Consider the following 21,639-nt stretch of genomic DNA (forward strand, 5'->3'; position numbering starts at 1 on the left):
GGAACATCTCTGCGATGGATTTACTTTTATATGTCCTGGTGCCAGTGAGTAGGGGGAAAAGCACCTTAAAGGAAGAGAGAAATCCAGAAGAATTCTGGGATTTCTGGAAGAGAAAAATAATCCTCCCTTATTTAATTTCTGTGAAAAGCCCAGAAAATCTCTGAAGAAAAAAAAAGAAAGAAATTAGAGTTATTCTGTGTTGCCCCTTTCACAGAAATACACCGTGACTTTGTTCCAAGAAGTTTTGCAGAAGTAGCTTGAATGATTTCATAAAGTTTCCACAGTAATTTCCAGATTGTTGAATGTTTCAAGAACCAGTTCTTGAACCACAGGCCAAATGACTTATARTAGATCCTAGATGAATGACTCCACTACTTCCATGGGCAGCCTCTTCTGCTGCTTGTCAAGAGAAATCTGTGGAGAAATATTTTGCAAAATCAGATCTAAACATCCCCTGGTGCAACTTGAGGCCATTTCTTCTTCTTCTATCACTTGTTATTTGGGACAAGAGACCAATCCCCATCTGTCTACATCCTCCTTTCAGGAAGTTGTAGAGAATGATGAGGACCCTCTGTGGCATTCTCTTCTCCAGGATAAACACCCCCAGCTCCCTCAGCCGCTCCCCACAAGATTTGTGCTCTGAACCCTTTCCCAGATTTGTTGCTTTTCTCTGGACTCACTCCAGMACTTCAATATCTTTCTGAAAGTGAGGGGCCCAGAAGTGGGCACAGGATCTGAGGTGTGGCCTCACCAGTGCTGAGTACAGGACAATAATTTCCTTATGGTCATGCTGGCCACTCTATTCCTGATGCAGGCCAGGGTGCAATTGGCCTTCTTGGCCACCTGGACKCACTGTTTATGGTGCCCCATAGAGTGTAATTTTTTTCCTATGCTTTTYCAGTTCAAATTGCTTGAGAGAGCATGAAAAGTGTGTTGCAAGCCATCAGAACTATTGTTTTATAGCACAATACAATGCACATGTTTCCTGCTCTAGCAGGTGTTACACTATGGAAGAAAAGATCAACAAAACTAGTGCAGGTTAGTGTTAACTTTTCCTTTTTTACCCCCTTTCTTTTTTAATTTTTTTTTTGTTCTTTTTTGTGTGGTTTTGGGTGGGAGAGGGAGGGATTTTCCTAAAACACCAAATGCAGAAACATCACTAGTCTGTCAGAAAGCTAATTGCAGTGATTTGTATGACAGCTGGGAAGCAAGCTGACAATTAAGCAGTAAGGACACACRAGGGTTCAGTGTGTGAGTTTGCTCCCTGGTGAATGTAATTGTCACTGTAGACATCCACCATCCATCTCCAGATGATCTCTATACCAATCTACCTCTATCAAAATCAGCCATGTGACACCTGCCACCTAAATGGAACATTCTTGCGGGGGGGTATGCAGGCATTTCAAAAGTGCATTTCCTATATAAATACTCTTTCATAAAGTCTGAAACTTCAAGAATACTGTAATTTAATCTATGCACACTGTACCTGTCATTCTTCAATAGCTCTGTACCTACTGATGTAAGTGATGCCCAACTTAATCATCTGGAACTGCTGGTGCCAAGGTGCACTTTGTTTCCATGTGGTTTCTGAAATGCAGACACCTTCCCATATGGCTATCACTCAGAATCTTGCATTGAACTCCTTTCCATTAACCCCGAGGACAACAGTGCTAGGAATTGTTTCAGGAGTTTCATCTTCTTTTCAGGTGACTCTCAGTGACAGCTTCAGATAGAAGAATATTCTCAGGAAAGCTTTTTGATTCAAGGGCTTAACATTTTTTTTTTGTTCTTCCTTTAACAAAAAATGCACTTTGCAAGCCGTAGACCATATTTTTCTCTATGTATAGCACCCCTGGGTTACACGGAGGTCAAATTAATGTGTAAGCGAACATGAGGATCTTCAATAACATTGTAATAAGAATTTTTCACTCTGAATGGCACACTTGATTAAAATGTGCACTGTGACTGCTTTTCACTGTTAGCTACTCATCTGTCATCAACTTTCACACGAAAGGGTGGAGAATCAGAGAAACAGACTTAAGCAGATTTGATCACACAGGTTTTAAATGRAAGCACATTCATCTGTAGCAAGCTTCAAGTGGTAAGGGAACAGCTCAGTTTTATTAAACCAAAATCAAATGCCTCTCTGTGATGGTGTAGTAAGCAATGTTATATGAATTTTCCACATGACAGAAGGACAAAGCATATTTTAAACATTCTGCCAAAAATTATTCATCAGCGATTTTTAAAATGTTAATTTAAATAACACTATAAATGTTATTGAGGGAAGTTTTTCCTCTACTTSCTGTAAAAATTTTTCTGTATATTTTTGCTAAATATGGATGTGATCACATGACTGAATTGTGTTTGTATTTACATGGGTTAACAAAAAACTGCCGAGAAAATAAAAAAGCTTACCACATCCTTGATCTTTATCAGTGACAATTATAAGTCGTATATATCGGCCGGCCGCCATCATATTTCATTATATAGTGTAAGAACAAAGGAAGTTTTGAGATTGTAAAAGTACATGTAATAAAATGAAGAAAAAAAGAGGCTTATCTTATTAAAGAGGTAGAGTCATTTACTTGGCTAAACTGACTATGTAGATTTAAAATCCACATTTTACATCTAAATTATTTATTAAATTGTTTATTTAAATTGTTAAAAATATTTATTCAACACATCTTTTGAAATACTGGCAAATTAGTGTAGTTTATTATTAGGTAAGATTCACATGTGAAAATGGGTCTAAACTTTGAAAAGGGTCCATTTTACTTCCATGAGTAGTACGTGGTAATTTTTAATAAGATTATATACCTTCAGGAATATAGGGAGAATTAGAGAATGTCAAAAGAAAAAAAAGTGATTGTTCTATTATTTTCTCCAGGCAACAAAACAATATAATATAATGAGTGATAACAAGGAAAAAAATATTCCTCTCAAGCTTAAGCTTTTAAATTATTCTGTGGTAACATATACAAAAACTATGAAAAAAGCATGAATATGAAAACATATCTTGACTACATGTTTTACTGAAACCAGGGAAAACCCCTGCCTACCAGCTTCAATCATCTGCTCAAATAGATATGATTTTCTCCAGTAAGTGGTGAATAMCTACCAGAATTTTAAAAGGCGATATCTAAGGCAAATATGTAGTTGTATATATTATTTATGAAAACATTTTATCTGACATTTAGGGATCTGTTAGTACAATGATTGTAGAACATGGGAGGCAAGTAATCATTTCTCCTGGAGGTTTTGCTATCAGGAACACTAAAACTTTAAACACAATTTCAAAGATCTTCACTTTGCAGAAAATATTCTCAACTATTTTAATGACAAGGGCCTTAGTTATAAAGATTTTACAGCACTTACTGGATTATTATATCTGTGACTTGCGTAGAAAGATTGTATTTTATTTTTATCTTTAGATTGCCATTGATCAACAGTATTTTCAACATACTGTGGCACATTCAGTTAAAAGTAAGAGGCAAAAATAAGGAGAGATAGGTCATATGTATTCTGAAGGAAAAGTGAYCTGTGTAGAAGGAAGTTCTCAAACCAGGAAGCTGAGGCCTCATTGTACTTGCACTCACCCTTTTAGCTTCTGACACACACCTTCGAATCACATTTATTTCTCTTCAAATGATGTAACATGGAGGCTTCATTTTTGCATCAATTGCATCAGAATATCAGTCACCCTTTTCTTATTCCTTTACCACAGCTTTTAAATTGCTTTTTTTTAACTTTCTTTGTCTCTTATATCTTTAAAAAATATTTTCTACTAAGTTCAAAATTATCTTCCTTCCATACTGCTGTCTCCTGTTTTTAAAGGCTGTTTTTTCTATATAAGGGTATCATAAGAACCTTGTTCAGTATTTTGATACCATCCTTGTTTTCCAGTCATTCTCTTGAGCTGCTTAACAATTTGGCTGCCCTAAATTTGGGAAGATCCCCTGTGACAAAAGCAAGTTTTCAAAATATGCTTTGAAAGCRATTTCTATGGTATGTGCAGGATCCCCACTGTGTTCTCTGTTGGTCCCTCTGCAGCCAAGTACTGACTACTTTTCAGAACCTCAGGAGAATTTGTAAGTCAGCCTATGTCATCTCATTTCTGTCATGTTATGTTACAGCAGAGAGATGAAAGTAGCAAAGTAAAGGCAGTAATTAGTGCTATAACTTGCAGCATCCAGGCGATTGAGCCTTTGGCAGGACTTTTACTTGTGAAGCTCATGAAATTCCTGTGGCAATGTTCATCATCAGAGAAGGTGAAGGGGAGATAGACAGCATCTTGTCTGAAACTCAGCAGCTTGAAGAACACTCACAATCATAGTCAATGCAACCTCTGGAAAAGAAGGATCAAATCTGGTGACTTTTGGTACTAAAAGGAAGGCTCCTACCCCATCTAAGGCTTTACAGATGCAAAATAGATTCACAATCCTCAAAGTTGAAAAGAAGCCATATGTGCCTACAAGCWAAGAACCTGGTTCACCTAACTGTAAATGAGGCAAGACTACCAGGAAGAATTCGTGAATCATTGCGATGAGTAACTTCCTGCAGCAGGGGAAAGACACAYTGTCAACCAAAACAACCATCTAGACAGGTTTTCTGTCCACCAGGGCCCAGGATCCCCAATATTTTGGGAGGAATATCAGAGTTGTCTACCCTCCCGAAGTAGTTCCCTGTGCAAGAACTCACCATAATGGGATACCTCTCTGAAGTGCCTGTACTGGGGAACACATGATGAGTTAAAGACCTTTGTGCAGATTGATCTTATTGGGATTGGGGAAACACGGTGGGATGGTGCCTGTGACTAGAGTGCTGCAATGGACAGATGTAGTCTCTTTAGGAGGGGAAAATATCTGCTTCTCAAAGGGGAGAGACAACACAGCTGGACATAAGCAGCCTAACAGGTTCCTGAAATGCATCAGTGATAACTTCCTCCTCCAGGATGAGCCAATGAGGAGAAGTGGACTGCTGGTTCTCATATCATCAACGAGGAGGAACTTGTTGGAATGTGAAGATCAAAGGCAACCTTGGCTGCAATGGCCATGATAAGGTTTCTCAGGGCAGAGAGGAGAGTGAAAAGCAAGCTCATAATCCTGAACTTCAGGAGGACAKGTTTTGACTTCTTCAAATATCTGCTTGGAAGAGTCCTGTGGGATAAGGCTCTGGAGGAAAGGGGTACCCAAGAAAGTTGGTTACTATTCAAGARTCACCTCATCTAAGCCCAAGTATTCTTTTCTAACTAATATGGTCAGGCAAAAATGTCAGGAGGCCTGTCTGGATTAAAAAATAGACAACAGGGAAAGGCTGGAGTGAGGAAGATGACAGTGAATACTTAAGCAAACTGAATATATATAAGCACACAGATCCTGATGAGATGCCCCCACAAGTACTCAGGGAACTGGCAGATGTCATTGAAGGGCACTCTTTATACTATTCTATCAATTACAGCAACTGGAGTATTATCTGGAGGAAAGCAAATGTCACTCCTTACCTTAAGAAGAGCAAGGAAGCACAGGGAGCTACAAGTCATTTGGTTTCACTTAAAACCTCATGAAAGTGATGGAACAACTAATCCTGAAAACCATTTMCAGGTCCATTAAAGACAAGAAAATCATCAGGAATAGTCAGGAGCACTCTAAGGGGAAATCATCCTTGACCAAATTCTTAAACTTCTACAATGAAATGGCTGGCTTGGTAGACAAGGGGAGAGTCGCGAATGTTGTCTGCCTGGACTTCAGTACTGCCTTTAACACAGTCTCCCATAAGATTCTTTTATAGCAGCTGTTAATGTACGGGCTGGATAAGCAGACAGCAAGGTGTCACTAACTGCTTGAATGGCCAAGCTCAGAGCGTGGTGATCAGTGACAGAAAGCCTCATTGGAGTCCAGTTAATAGCAGTGAACCCTTGGGGTCAATACTGGCTCAATTTTTTCTCAAAATCTGAATCATCTGTAGGAGGGAGCAGAGTTTACCCTCAGCAGGTCTGATGATGACACAAAAATGGGAGGACTGAATGATATGCCAGAGGGTTCTTCTGCCATCCTGAGGAATCTCAAGAGATTGGAGAAATGGGCTGACAGGAACCTCGTAAATTTTAACAAGAAGAAACACAAAAACCTGCTTCCAGGGTGAGCAATTTCCTGCCACCCAGTTGAAATTCAGCCTTCCAGAAAAGGACCCAGAGATGCTGGCAGATGCCAACTTGAAAGTGAGCCAGCACTGTGCCCTTGCAGCAAAGAACATTATCCCAGTCTGCATTAGACAAAGTACTGGCAGCAGGTACAGGGAAGTGATCTGTACCCTCTGTTAGCTGGTGAGGCCTCTCCTGGAGTGCTCTGACCARCTCCAGGCTGCTCAGTACGAGACCCCACAAGGAGTGACAAAGATGACCAAAGTACTGGAGTCTTTCACCTGTGACAAGAGACTGAGAGAACTGGCACTGTTCTAGGGAGAGAAGGTTCAGAGGGATCTTATCACTGTATAAATGACTAAAGAGAGGCTGCAAAGGGGATGGAGCCAGGAGCTCTTTTCTGTGGTGCCCACTGATGGGACCTGAGGCAATGGGTACCAATGAAAGTACGGGAGCAGGTGTCTGGACATCCAGGAATACTTTTTCACTGTGAGGGCAGCTGAGAAATAGCACAGGTTGCCCAGGGAGGTTGTGGAGTATCCATCCTTGGAGATATTCAAATGACGTCTGGTTCTGGGCAGCTATCTCTGGCTCCTCTAGATCAGTCTGAATGGTTGAACCAGATGAYCTCCAGTGGTTCTTCCAACCYGGACCAATTTGTGATTCTGTGATAATTCCTTTCTTGCTCATTCTACCTATTTAGATAAGACTTCTGTCACACACCTCAGAGATGCAAGCTGGGACACAAACTTGGGTCCTGACAGCTGGTTGAATACCCAGTGACTTTTGAAGWAACTCTTGGGAGATGCTTTCACACAGAAAAAATCTAATTCACYGGACATCTGTTATTTTGTAAGTTAAAACGGCACATACTCTTCTTTCTGAAATACATCAKCAGATCCTAACAATGGGTAACACTTTTGTCTATAAAGATGCTCTTGGCAGGACAAATCTGTRTTTTCCTGCCAAGTKCCCAGTGATGTAGTGGCTCACCTGAGCTTCCCCAGCCTGTTCCTCTTTGACTTATCAATCAAAAAAAGTAAGATTGCTCTTAATGAGGGCATAACCATTTCCTTTCAGCAAAATAGCACATCTTCTCTCATTCACTCAGATTATAAATTCACCATAACTCAGCCCAATTAAGGCACTTGTTTTCTTCTTTTTGTTATTTAAAGCAGATGGATTTTTGCTATAATGACTTGCAACACATATTTTTCTTTTTCTTTTTAATTTCTTTTTAGTTCCTTGGTATTCCTCCTGGGTGCTCCTTCATTCKGCAGGACTTCTAAAAACAATATAGCAAAAAGGTAGCATGTGCGGTCCCAAAGGGCACTGGAGATTACAAAGAATTCCTGCTTTATACTGCAACATAGGAATCTACCTTTTACACTGGGAAAAACCCATGAGATGGTTTTCTGCCTTTGGAAGCATGAAGACATAAGTAAGAGTCAAAATTTGGCTTCGTCATTAAGATAAAGAAATGTTTCCAGCTGGCCATGGCAATGTATTACTGTCATTACATCTAACATTTCTAGTACCTCTCAGTCTGTACCTTTCTTTGCAAATATTCTGGGAGTTGAGCCTTACAACATCCTCGTAAATCATGCAAATATCTTTCTTGAAAGATGAACAACCTTAGGCACAAAGCTCTCAAATGATTTGCCCAAAGTCACACAAGTAAGTACCAGAGAAAAAAAAAACAAACCTAGGAATATTGATTCTCAATTCTGTATTCTAGCCACTAAACTCACTCTTTCATTTTGATGCACCCAAACTCAAACACACTAAGACTCTTGATCTGATTAAATTTGAAAACACTCATGGCAGATTTATGTTCTTCTTTATATATAACTTTGCTTTTTCTATGTGCACACAAAATATTTACTACATTGCTGTTTATTAGCTATGTATTTAGGCCCTAATATGTTACTTTTGCAGGACATTATTGTTACATAAAAGTTGTTGCCAGTAGAGTCYTGTTGTGAAACACATGTTCTGTTAAGCATGAACACAAGGGTTTTCAATTTCTTAAAGCAAATAAATTAGCCACATATATAGTTGAGTTTTTGAGGGCCATTTGCTCACCACAAAAATACACACATGTTTCATGTTCCTGCTATTTGCTGTGTGAAGAATTATTTCACATTTGTCTCAGTTTTAATAGTGTATCACTGTGAATATTTGGATAGTTATTATTTTGGAGGCACTTATTTTCTTTGTRGACATTGAAAGCTATATTATTTGTCTTCCAACATTAAAATAGCAGGCTTAATTTTCACCAGTCACTAACAATGCTKGAGCCAAAAGATTTTACAATCAAACTCACCAGAGACAACATTTTGGAGGACTTTAGCTAAATCCAAGCTTACCGACATACCTAAATAGACAGAGAGACAATATCACCCTTTCTCTACTGAGCTGAAGTCCAGGAGTACTTTGAACAAGATTTTCTGAGACTTTRCCTCTTTTTTGTTTGCTAGCTAGTGATAACACAAACTGACTGGTTCACATTGTGCATGTCTGAGATAGCAGTGCTCTATTTTCTACAGTGGCTCACCACTAGAGACATCTAGGTTTCACATCAACTACAGCAGGAGGAATTGGCTGCTCTGAAAAGCAATAGAGATTACAGAAGTAACTAAATCACACTTTTTCTGGGGTGATTTTCAAATCAGAGCATGAGTGGTTCAGTCCTGTGTAGTTTCTAAGTTCTGTGGCATAGTAATAAATTACAAATGTCATTTATTTTCACACTAAAAACCTTCAGAATTCGCTGGCTATAAAACAATAAGGCAAGTCTTTTTTAGTTTCTCATTATATTGCTTTTCATTTAGTTTCCATTTACTGTATTCCCACATGGGTGAAAGGCAGGGAATAGGAAGGTAACCATCTGCAAAATGAAAGATATTTTTAGGCAGAAATAATAGTTTATTTAACTGAGAATTTCATGTAAATGCTAACTAGTTTGTTCTTTTCTTGTTTTTRCCATTAAAACAGAAGCACACATTTGATACCTTCACAGTAGTTTTAATTATTTCCCTCTTCCTGTCATCTATTTCTTTGTTTCCAGGCATTTGTGACTTATCACTCATGACCTCAGGAGATTATTGTTCTTTCTTAATTCCAAGGATATTTTCATCACAGAAAACATGCCAGTGAGAATGGTTCCTGTGTTTAGGAAACTGTGAACTTTAAACTTTTAATTTACCACCCATTTCACAGCTAAACTATCTTTCCTGACCTGCAAAGCTTTTGCATGCCTCATCAGAAGAACTCAAGAAGATTTTTTTTAAAAAAAAATTTGATTAACTCTGATTTGACAGCAGAAACCTGCCACATTTTCAATGGTCCTACAGCTATTGTTATCTTTCTGATTCTCAGACAAGTAGTATGGCCTTTGACATTTTAGGGAAAAATCCTGAGAAATCAGGTGTTGCAATCATGTATGCTGGCAGATGCATTTTCTGTTTCACTAATGGTGCCAACTAAAGAATTTCACCAAAGACAACCTGAGGAATTTACACTGAGTGGTGCATAATCTAACTTTGCCACTGATTATTCCTCATGTGTGTAAGCTCAGCACAGGAGGTCTCTGGATAAGAGATKGTGAGATGTGGGCCACAGAAACCAGAGACATTATCCCTTAAGCACTACGGAAGGTGATTCACAGAAATTTTGCAAGACTTGTAAATCTTTAATTCTCTTTAAACTAACATGGTTAAGGTTAATTCTCTTCCTAACATGGTTAAGGGAGTATTGATGGTTTTGTTTAAGGTTGTTATTTTGTCATTTATTTCTGTAAAATCCTATCACATCCAGGCAGACATAAAATATGAAATGTTTCGAGTAAGATGTCCTAATGTAAACTTCTATAATTGCTCCGTGCAGCAGAAACATGTATGTCTGTATAGATTAAAAGGTCTGGCATTTTCTCCTTTCTTTACAGGGTGTGGAGAATGCTTAAAATTTAAACCTCTGAAACCAAGGGAATAAAACTGAAGGAAATCACAGATTCAGTTGGATTGGAAGGGACCACAGAGGGTCATGTGGTTGAACCTCCTTGCTCAAGCAGGGTCATCCTAGAGCACAYGGCACAGGATTGTGTCCAGATAGTTCTCAGGGCTGAGGAGGGAGCCTCCACAATCTCTCTGGGTGATCTGTTTCAGTGCTCAGTCACTCCCACAGTAAAGAAGCTCTTCCTCATATTCAGGTGGAGSTTTCTGTGCATCAGTTTCTGCCCATTGCCTTTTGTTCTATTGGTTGGCACCACTGGGAAGAGCCTGGAAATAGCCTATTGACACCCTCCCTTTAGATATTTATACACTTTTATCAAATAAGGGGAATGGAGATAGCTGGAATATAAACAGTACATTTTCTGCAAAACAGCCAGAAGAGATCATTCTCACCATGCCCACATCTTCTTGCTAAGCCTCACTAAGCTGTGTCCAATTCTCTTGACCCAGGGTTAGCTGCCACAGATTACTGGTATTCTCAGTGTCCTCCATAAGGGCTTTAAGCCAGACTGAAAAACAGGCTTAAAGCTCCCAGGGCTATTTTACAGAGTGGTCAGAGTAAACAATCACACAAGGCTTTTTTGACCATAAAAACTATGAGGCTTTGGGCTCCTCCTTAACATTTCCCAGCAGCTCTCCTCTTCATTTTCCTAGCATATCTCCACAACATAGGGAGTGCTATAATGTTATGATCTCCCAGAGGAATATCAGAGTCTAATGATCAAAGAAGGGAAAAATCAGAGGAACATGTTAGAAACCAAATGAAGAGTGTGAAAATTAGTTAAGAAGTATGAGTATAAGAAGTATAAGCCTTTAAAAGATTCCACTGTACTAGCGTTCCTGTCGTTTCTATTTTTTTACTTGGTTGAAAAGTTACATTTCTATAACCTGCCACAGGGAGTCATTAGGACATTACTGAAAGGTCTCTGCCTWCTCACCTCCTCAATGACAAATGCAAAGGGTTTCTCTCATTGTTCTTCTCTGAAGTAATCTATGCAGGTTTGTTCACACATTCCATGGGTAAATAACCAATTCCTAAATAATGCTGGCAAAACCAGCATTACAGGTAGAACAATGCTAATCAACACATAGACACATACTAAATAATCTAAGAAGTTCCAACCCAATGTATTTTCTTAGAGACCACAAAATATTRCAACACARAAAAAGAGGCAAATATTTAATTGTRGAATTGCTTTTACATCTTATATAATTATTCCTGTTATCTATAAAACATTCAAATAAGGCTCAAAGTCTAAGCTGATTAGATTTCYGCTCTTCTGTGAAACTAAAATGGACTGAATAAAGATTTAAAGCTCCAARGTTACTAAATATTAAAGTCCCATCTCATGATAACCATAACAGTTATTTCAAGTCTTGACAGAGGTACATATTTTTGACATTTTACATAACCAGAAGGCAGAAGTGAATCTATGTGATACAATGAATGTACAATTAAAATAAGGATCCTAATATGGCATTAGTACAATTAAAATAAGGATCCTAATATGGCATTAATATAATTTTTATTAATGTTTTTCATGTGTCTGGGGAATAGATATTTTTCCTGATTGTTTTCCGCCTGTGTGTTTCACTTCACCATTTCCTTATTGACAGAGGTATTCCTGCACCCACCTTAGCTTGTCAGAAGGTTAGATCTAATTTCTGATTCAGTTGTCTCCAGTTAGGTGCCAGCATACCATCCTTGCTGGAACGTGTTTGCACTCTAGAATTCGGCACCCAGACTCTTATCTGGTGTGTGTCCTGTTGGAAGCTGTGCCCTTGGGCAGAGTGGAATGTCCCTGGGGCAGGTATAGAACACACAGCAGAGGCATTCTGCTCTCCTTGRGGAAAATCAAAAGGTTTTCACAGTTTTCAAAAGCAAAATCAATCTGTTTTATGAAGACAAATGTAGACAAAACACATATCCTATGAAAATCATTTCTGTAGAAAACTCTTCATCAATTTACTATGGTGTATTTTCTAAAAGAAGGACTTCCATTTTTCCTTGCTATAACAGTATTATAAAAATGCAGACTTAAAAAAAAACCACCTAAAAATGTAGGGTTTATGTATTTTTTTTTTGTGAGAGCAGCCTTATCAAGAACATTTTGCATTGAAAAAATAAATTATGAGGCTAGAGAAACTGCATGGAGAATTAAGYTTATTTGAAGCATTCTGGACACTGGCCCTTTGAAAAATGCATCGTAAAAGGAGGCTGTTGCTAGGATACTATGGCTACTATCATCAGGATAATTCGGTGGGCTTTATATATATTTTCTTTAATTTATTTTTTTTAAACAAGAATTCTTGCTCAATGAACACCACAGACTATGAGCAACATTATCAAACCTACCTGGTGTATTAAAGATTGAATGGAACCTTCAATTTCATACTGAAAAGACAAAGTGAATTTAGTCTTCAAAGTGAAGCCCATCAAAGAGTTTCCCAAGAAACAGCCATAATGCTTGTTAGCTGCTGGGATAGAAGAACACAGACACRTGGTTCAGAAGTGAGCTGAGAACAGAAGCCAGACAGACTAAAGAAAAAGACTGAACAGATGTTGTGGCTGGGGGAAGTGTGTAACCATTTCATGCTACTGGAATCAAAGGCAACTAAAACCATTAGGACCAAAAGTGACCATAAATGGGTACTGAATTAGTGTTCTGATTGGGAATGGCTAGTTAGCTGAAATTATCAAAATGGAGTTTCAAAGGAGTATATGGAAAAGCCTGAAGTCAAATTAGGTTTGTGAGCAAAATTGTGAGTCTGTTAAGATAGCATAACATCTCAACTAGAAGAGGCCATTTTATAGTCTCCTATACATTTTCATGTCAAAAAAAATTGTCCAAGGTTCTCCAGGCTGTTCAGGTAGTGATGCTATCTATTTCAGTGCAGTTTTGCCTTTGAGAGTCTGGGCCTGCAGTCAGAGCAGAACTGTTCACAAAGAAAATCAGCTTGCATGACAAATTTCCTACTCTGCCTGAGGAGAGTGCAAAGGTATTCTCTYCTAATTAAAATATGAATGCTGTCATCTGATAATCTTCCTTGTGAGAAATAACAAGCTCTCTAATTAAATGTGCAATTTCTTGACATTTAAACAGGTCAATTCTTTTTTCTATGTGTCTGATCATTTATTTGAGGTGCTACTTTCAGGCGTGTTTATTATACTAACCATAATTAATAACCAGCATAACAGACCCTTCTAAAACAGAAGGGTGAGTAATGTAGTTTTGTCTTATTGCTCAACTGAAGTTATTTTAATATATAAAATAACTATAATTAAATAGATGATAGAGGTTTCATTTTTATTAAGTCCTCATCATCTTTCTCAGCTTCCTATGTATGTCTTCTGATGTCTGTCTTTCATAAGGTCACATCTTTATTCCATTTGGTTTTAATGAATAAAATGTTATTGCATAAAACCCAAAGAACATGGCAAGACAGTCCAACTTTAATTTAGTGATATTATTTCTGAAAAGGGTACTATTGTAGACAGATTGCAAGTTCTGGTATGGATAGAGAGGAAGACCTGTAGGCATAGACTTGTTTTTTGAGAGCTTATGTGACTTCCACCAATGTAATAACTGAAAACAGATCTTGATTTTTAGCACAATAGTGACAATATGATAAATCATATTTTAAATGTAGGTTTCAGCAAGTCAGTCTAAAATTAAATTTTCACTTTCACAGAAAATTCATTTTTTTCTAAAATTTCCTTTAATCTGAATGGGATTGAAGAGCTCAAGTTTCCAAATATTGTGCTAATCAAAATTTTAAAAACATTCTCTTTTGAAAAAAGCCRACCAGTCCCTGTGACTTTACCAAGCTATTAATGACAGAATCACAGAGTAAGCTGAGTTGGATCACAGGGATCCCTGAGTCCAATGCCTGTCCCTGAACAGCACCAGGAGTAACAACACGTGCCCAAGAGCATTGTTTGATGCKTCTTTAACTCTGCCAGGCTGTGCTGTGACCACTGCCCTGGGGAGCCTGTTCCAGTCCCCAGCCACCCTCTGGGTGAAGAATCTTTTCCTGATATCCAACCTAAACCTCCCTRACACAACTTCAGGCCATTCCCTTGGTCTGKCCCTGGTCACCACAGAGAAGAGATCAGTGCCTGCCCCTCCTCTTCCCCTCACGAGGAAGTTGTAACTGCAMTGAGGTCTCCCCTCAGTCTTAATRAAATATAAACTCCTTATTTCATAAATTTATTTAGATGCATGAYAAAGATGTATGAGTTGCAGATTTGAATGTTTTGAACTAGGGAATGGCCTTTCTCACCAGATTTCTAAAAATGTTCTGGCATTTATTACCATTTGCTTTGTTTTTCAGCAATATGAACTTAGTTTATGTGATCCTTCTGATTAAAAAAAAAAAAAAAAAAAAAAAAGCATGTCCTTCATTGCTTTGACTTTCACAGTTTGGATTTTTTAGGTTTTTTTTCCCCCATAAGGGAGATGTCTTCCAGGAGTTGACCTGTTATCTTTAAATTTATGCTGCAGTTTATGACGAGGTTACAATGGCCAACTGTTTGTTACCCTATTTCAGGGACAGAGAGTAGGTAACTTGTCTATTATGTGGCATTGCAGTTCTCAGACCAGCATGATAATTGCAATTAGTGATCCTTGGAGTTCAAATTCCAGGTTATTAACTGAAGCCGTAAGAAACAGATATAGTGTCTGCTTAGGACAGAGAGCTAGGGCAATAACCTCAYACGCTGCAGCAGTGGGAAATAGCACAACATGTCAGAGCTCTCAGAAATTATAATTTTCTCTGTGTAGCTAAGGTCAACAGTTGACTTTAGTATAATGAGGAATGAATTACTCAGAATAAAAGTAATGTTTTATCTTGATTTTTGATCACTCTTATTTTAATGTGTGRTAAGAGACTGAATACTTCAGCATCCATGATATATTTTATCTTTTTATCTTTTCTGTTTTAAACTATCCAAACCCTAAATATTCTACTTTACTCTCTTAAAATTTTAAAGTTTGGAAAGGCCTTAATTTTATAGGCTTTTTCCATAAATTGGTGACTCCAGAAAGATTTAATAACAGCCTTAAGCAGATACTCAAATTGGGCGGAACAAACCCAATAAGTAAACAAGCATTGAATTGCACTTAAGTCTCCTATCAACTAGGCTTCAGTGAGAATACTGAACAATTGACAAATTGACAAATTCAATTGCCAAAGCAACATCTAGTGCCATTTGAGATTTCCTAAACTGTCGAAGATATCTGAACACAGATGAAATATATGCCACATGACAGAGGTAGGGACCTAATTTAGGTATCAACATTGAATKGAATCCTTCCCCTCTCTTTCTGATGGCTGAAGTTAAATGTTATAAAAATCTATCTAAAAAAAAAGACAATACAGTTGACTAAACACAGCTCCTAATGCCACTTGCAATATTCTAGGTTCTCCAGGATACCTGCATTGGATTGTCAGCTATGCACAGGCCCTATAGAAGACCAACTCAAATTTTGGGTCAGTAGCTGAAAAACTCGAAAGAAGTCCTTCACAAGGAAGTCCTAAACATAATCTTGAACCACCCTAAACCCCTTCAGATGGCACTGTCTCTAAACTACCACATAAAAAAGGTATTGGTAGAAAGAGAAATGAAAACTGTGTGTTGACTCTGTTACAATTATCAAAGTATTACATTTACTCAATTTGGTTTCAATAAGATATAAAAATAAAATATATTAAATTTGGTAAACAATTCTTTTTTCTTGGATACCATGTGCARTTTCAAATTTCCCTTTTTGGCCTGTTTACTTTAGAATAGGGAYTTATTGAAATCTCAGCTTTGATAGATTGCAAGAGTTCCCTATGTTCATGACAAGGTTTTGTGTTTCCTTACATGCAAATTCATGTCTTTCAAAACCCATGAAAGGCAAAGGATGTTGCAAAGCTATATATATATCAATTCAATTTCCTTTATATCTAGAAAATCTTATATTGCAGAAGGTAAAAAAAAAAAAAAAAGATTTATGTATATCTGAGAGTTTTATACTGCATTCTTGGTCACTCATTCCAGCATTTAATTTAATTTTTTAATGATAAATATTTTTATCCAAAACTTCTCCTCACTGAAAAAAATTATCAGAAAAGGAAGAGTCATAGAACCTGGCTAAAATATGTGGCTTATTATCAGCTAAGAAGATAAAAAATATTAGTCTTAAAACTGTGGAATATATGGAATAATATATAATGGAATAATAGGAATTATATGCTGTGGAATGCACAGGAATGCATTCTTCCTGGACTTTGCTGGCCAMACTGCTGCTATGGAGCACAAACAGCTGACAGGTGATGAGGAGAAGTGTGGTCTTTAAGATAACTGTGATTCACCACACTGACTATTTGAAAAATAAATTGGATGCAGAGCCAACATGATTATAATATGCATTGATCAYTTGTTGGAATGTGCCAAGGAATTGTATTAAAACCTAAGATAAAAATAAAAATAGTGACAAAATTAGAAATGGATTCTATATGTATAGAATCAGAGCACAGTTTGAGTTRGAAGGGACCTTTTCAATGTAATCAAGTCCATTTCTATCGCTAAGGTGCATTTATTAATCTTGTTTTGTAATTGTCAGATGTTTGAAATTGGGAACAATTAATCTTGTAGGATTAATTTTGAACCAGACATTGGTAAGAAATAATTAGCTTTTGTGAAAATTAAAAATACGCTARCTACATGAACCTACCTTCCTAAGTGTATTGTTTTTATTTTTAAGTTATGGTCCTTTTTTTTTAGCCTGTGACATTTCTTACTTTCTCTGCAGATCAGCCAGGGCATAATAATGAYGAAAGCACATTTCAGTCACAACAGTAACACAATAAATTGCTGATGCTTCTGGACCATGCTACATCATGTGGAAGAGCACAGMCAGAGATGCATGAAACAGACAGACTGCACACAAATCCTTCTAGGAAGTTGGTTCAGACTCTTCAGTGATAAAGTGATATTCATCTGTGGCACCTCAAAAAAGGGATTCAAATACCTTATTCCCAGAAAAACAGCTACTGTCCCTGTTTATTTCTCAATGAATAAAATATCAGAGGAGTAACTGAAAGTGATTTAACTATGTGGACAAGATTACATTCCATTGAGCCACCAGCCATCAGGTAATGTCAGACATTTCTYACTAACCAATACCCCAATTTAAATCAGTCACACTCACTAGAATACTGATATACAAAAAATATTAGYAATTGGCTAGTTGGGYTGTTTGTGCASTAGAAAAGAGGACAGGAATTGAGTAATGTAAGTGAAAGTGTACACAGCTGCAGTGATTCCCATCTCCCAGATGAAAAGGAGTCAGGCAGTGYTGTGCCAGGACTATGACTCCACTAACAGATATGTATTTTTTATGAGATTAACCCCTTCTCCATTTTGTCATTACTATTTATATTCCAACACTGCTGATATATGCTCTTCTATACATTAAACAAGATCCTGAAGCAGTGTTTAGAGGGAGCAGCCAACATGCAAAAAGCACTGTTTATGTGGATAATTGCTGAGCTTTCTAGCTGGAGGGTTGGGAGGTGCTGGGGCAGGGGGATCCCTTCCCTTGAAGGAATGCATGGCTGCACAGAACTTTCTCCAGTGGGCTGCAGAGCTCATCTTGGTGCTAGCCTTGCTGCTACTGCTGCTGTGCTGAAYAAAGAGGGAAGCATGAGTCAGAGAGATTTTACCCAAAATTACAAAATTCAGTGGRGGATGGACCCCCACACACCCCACAGTAGAGTTGCCCCTGTATGCAGCAGTTCTCTAAGTGTGTGTGCAGGAATGCATAGGTATGTGCAGGCTGGGAAACTGTACAAAACTGTAAAACACCTTTATGAGGGCTGATGCAATATGCAGATTTGCCAGTGGATGAAAGATTTAAAAATAAAACATGTTTGGCAAGTTCCAGTTCCCGCTTGCCAACTTGGAAAGGAAAAGGGTGATCAGGGTAAAGTAATTAAACATTTTTAGCCTTCCTTTTCCATGTTATTGTCTTCATTTTATTGCTCAGTGTTAAGCTAGCCTAAATATTGCTTCAAAGCACRAGCTCTGAGGTCCTCCCCTCCTTGCATTCACACTCAGGGCTCTCAGCCACAGTCTCTAGTCACCATTTGTGAGTAATCACAGACTGGCACAACTACCATTAAACACAACAGAGCACAAATCTGGTTAGCAGGAAGGACTGCACTTTAYAGCCTTTAGCTCAGCAATAAGATGTTTTTGAGATTCCTCCTTGTACAGTGCATTGTAATGGGCTGTGTGATTAACAAGCACCACTGCCAATGGAGTCAGACACCAGAGCAAAACATTTCCCTGTTCTTGCCAAGCCACAAATTTAGGGCCCAATTCAGTTTGAGTACAGCCAGTTTCYTTGCTGCAGAAGCTGGCCATGATTTTTACTGAAATAAGCCCTYTGCTTTTAGAATGCAGATGAGAATTCAAGACAACCTAATTAAAAACATCAATGTTTATTTTTTTTCCATTGCTGTTTGCTTCTGCTTGACATGATTTAATGTCAGATAGCTGCGAGCATCAGAGCTTTTCTAGATGTATGGCTGCAGCAAAGGATTCTTCAGCCATCCCAGGAAYGGTGTACCTTCTGCGAGATGACATTTTCTTTTTTTTTAATTCTAGAAATGTAAATGACTTCTTACAAGATCATGTTCCTTTCCAATTAAACTACTACTTTCTCAAATATTCATGCTGGCTTCCCAGCATCATAATAAAATCACCTCTTAGCCTCTACAAAATATTTTTATAGTCAGTTTGTTTGGGCATCATTAGCCTGGCACAAAAATACTCTGCAAGCAAAATATGGGTAACTCACAGGTACAAAGCAATTATTTACTGGCCAGTGCCCATAAAAGACAGCTGGTGTTTAGTGAGCTATGAGGTTAAGCATGGGTGTGCTCACACTGTCCADCACCTGGAAAGCCTTCAGCAGCCAGGCAGGTGTTGGTGAGGAGCAAGGGACTGGTGGCCACAGCTCTCAGGAGCCACCAAGGGGACCGAGCTGCTCCTCGCTCCTACTCCATCAGCTCTGAGGGATCCATCCCTGCCTGGCTGTTCCYGACTGTCCCTGGCTAGACCAGCCTCCAGCTGCCTTCTCTTCATTTCTTTTCCTTAAGATTTTAGCATTTCATGTTGATGTTTTCTCTGCTGGGACCTTGATCTCCTAGCAATCACATATCAGCAGTCCTATTGCTCTCTGCAATTTTTTACTTTTCTTATCCCTGTACAGTCTYACAGCTCTGGCTCAGCAGTCTGAGTCAAGGTTACACAGCTGGAGTGTATCAAAGCTGGACCCCTTACTCGAGCAGCTAAAACCCAGCAGTGGGGGGCTACAGAGAGGGGGTTACAGTGTGCCATGGCATCATATGTAATTCTTTCCTGAGCACCATTTTATTCCACTCACGCCTCATTCCTCAATACTTCCCTGATCCTTCTGACTCCACTTCCAGGTCCAGTATGGGGTTCTGAAAGAACAGCTATAACTATTAGTTTCCTTCAATTATTCCTTAGTTTTGTAACACTTGCTATCCAGAATTGCCACCAACCATTGTGTGTCATCTGTCCAGTGTCAATTTGCAATCTGTTATTCACAGAAACAAAGTCTGGCACATGTTTCTTACTGTAGGGTTACAATGCTTTGTCAATAGGGAAAGGATGTAATTCTGGACTTTTTCCTCTATGAGTGAGCAGAATTTTAGCCAAGGAAATATGTTTTCTTCTTCTTTAATCCTCTTCAGAGCAAAACTCGAGAGAAACATCCAGAAAGGACACCATATGSTTGAGAATATGCCATCATATACTTTGTGAGCCCTGTTTTAGCCATTAAAACTGCAAACAGCAATGTTTCTAGATAGCCAGATCATGTTTATCACAGTTCATAAATCCTGTGTGTCCAAACGGATCATGAAGTGCAGCAGTCATTTCTCTGGGGCTTCCTGAAACTTTCAGCATGTCATCAAATTTCACTTTCCTGGGCAGGGAAAAAAAGAACAACCTAAAAAAAGTCATGATCATTTAAACCCAAATGATATATTTACCTACATGATAAATGAGGATCTGTGCTTGAATCTAGTTGTAGGACAGCTTCCAAACTGTTGTGCAGTCRGCCAAGATATAACATATATCCAGACACGGTAATATTGATCTGAAGTGGTACACTGTGAATCCAGAAAACTGTGGCTTGCTTCCAGCATTTCAAGCATAGAACTCCATAGGAAAAATACAACTTATATTCAGCAGCTTAATTCGAGTCTAAAAATTTTCTGGACAGAAACTATATCAAAATCAACCAACTGATTTACTATTCTTCCCCAATTTCATAATATTGTCTCTGTGCAGTCTTTTTACAGACTGCAAAAAGAGCAGAAAAAATATATGCAATGGAAACATTAAACTGAATTTATGCCAAAAATGAATGCATYGTGAATAAACATCAATCCTGTTCTGACTGTTTTGCTCATCTAAGCAATGCTTTCAGGACCAATATCCATTGAGCAATACAGCACACAGCTATCCCTGGGGTCTAATCTGAAGGTCATCTCCATCTGATTTAAAACATAAAATCCACATTTTCACATCCGTTACTTTGGACTCACTCTAGAGTGATCCACAATCTCCTCTTCCAAGTCCTTTTAGAATTAGAACTTCTTTCTCTCTTCGCACTTGCTCTAATCAAAAGTGAAGGAAAAAGAAATAAAGGTTTGTAGAAGGCTAGAAATGATGAACCAGGTAATTGCAGAATCACCATTGCTGGATTTTCTGCAGTTATATTTTTCAGTATATGGATAAATTTCATATACAGCAGGAAGGGCCAATAGACACCACTGTTTTGCATTGGAACATTCAAYATATGGCTGAATTTGATTCAGCCCCATTGATATGGGGACCTGCTGGGTACTAGACTAAAGTTGTTTTTTGTACCCAAGATCAGCAGTGATAGGCTTAAACATAAATTTATCATTAAATCTAACATTCAGTATAGATGCAATTAGACCCACACAGATAAGTACGTACACTCTTAGAATGGGGAAGAATTTCTTCTGCAGCATAATCATTTAAACAACCTACTCTTTTCTCCCCAATTGCTTGTCAATTTAATTCAAATTTCCCACATTATTTTAGGTGGAGAAAATGAGAAGTTATAAAATTCTGGAGGACATTATGCTCTTTGTTTATTCTGTGAGCAGTGCATACCTTGAAGAGCAGCAAATAACTTCAGCTCCCTTTTCCAGCTGAGGGAGTCCAAAATCACATCTCATATTAGTTATATGAATTCCCTAAATATCAACTGATTGCTCAGTCATTGCTCAGTGCAAGAAGATGAATCGCAAGTTCCTACCTCTGCATTTAATGCGAGAAAACTATTTACCATTATATGCCTTCCTCAGGCATTGAAGTAAAAATTGGTCTTTGAAAAATACCTAAACATTTTTTGAGATAGATGATAA

The sequence above is a fragment of the Malurus melanocephalus genome, unplaced genomic scaffold (genome assembly GCF_030028575.1).
Source record: "Malurus melanocephalus ecotype Western Australia unplaced genomic scaffold, MMel_1.1 scaffold_4, whole genome shotgun sequence".
Classification (NCBI taxonomy): domain Eukaryota; kingdom Metazoa; phylum Chordata; class Aves; order Passeriformes; family Maluridae; genus Malurus; species Malurus melanocephalus.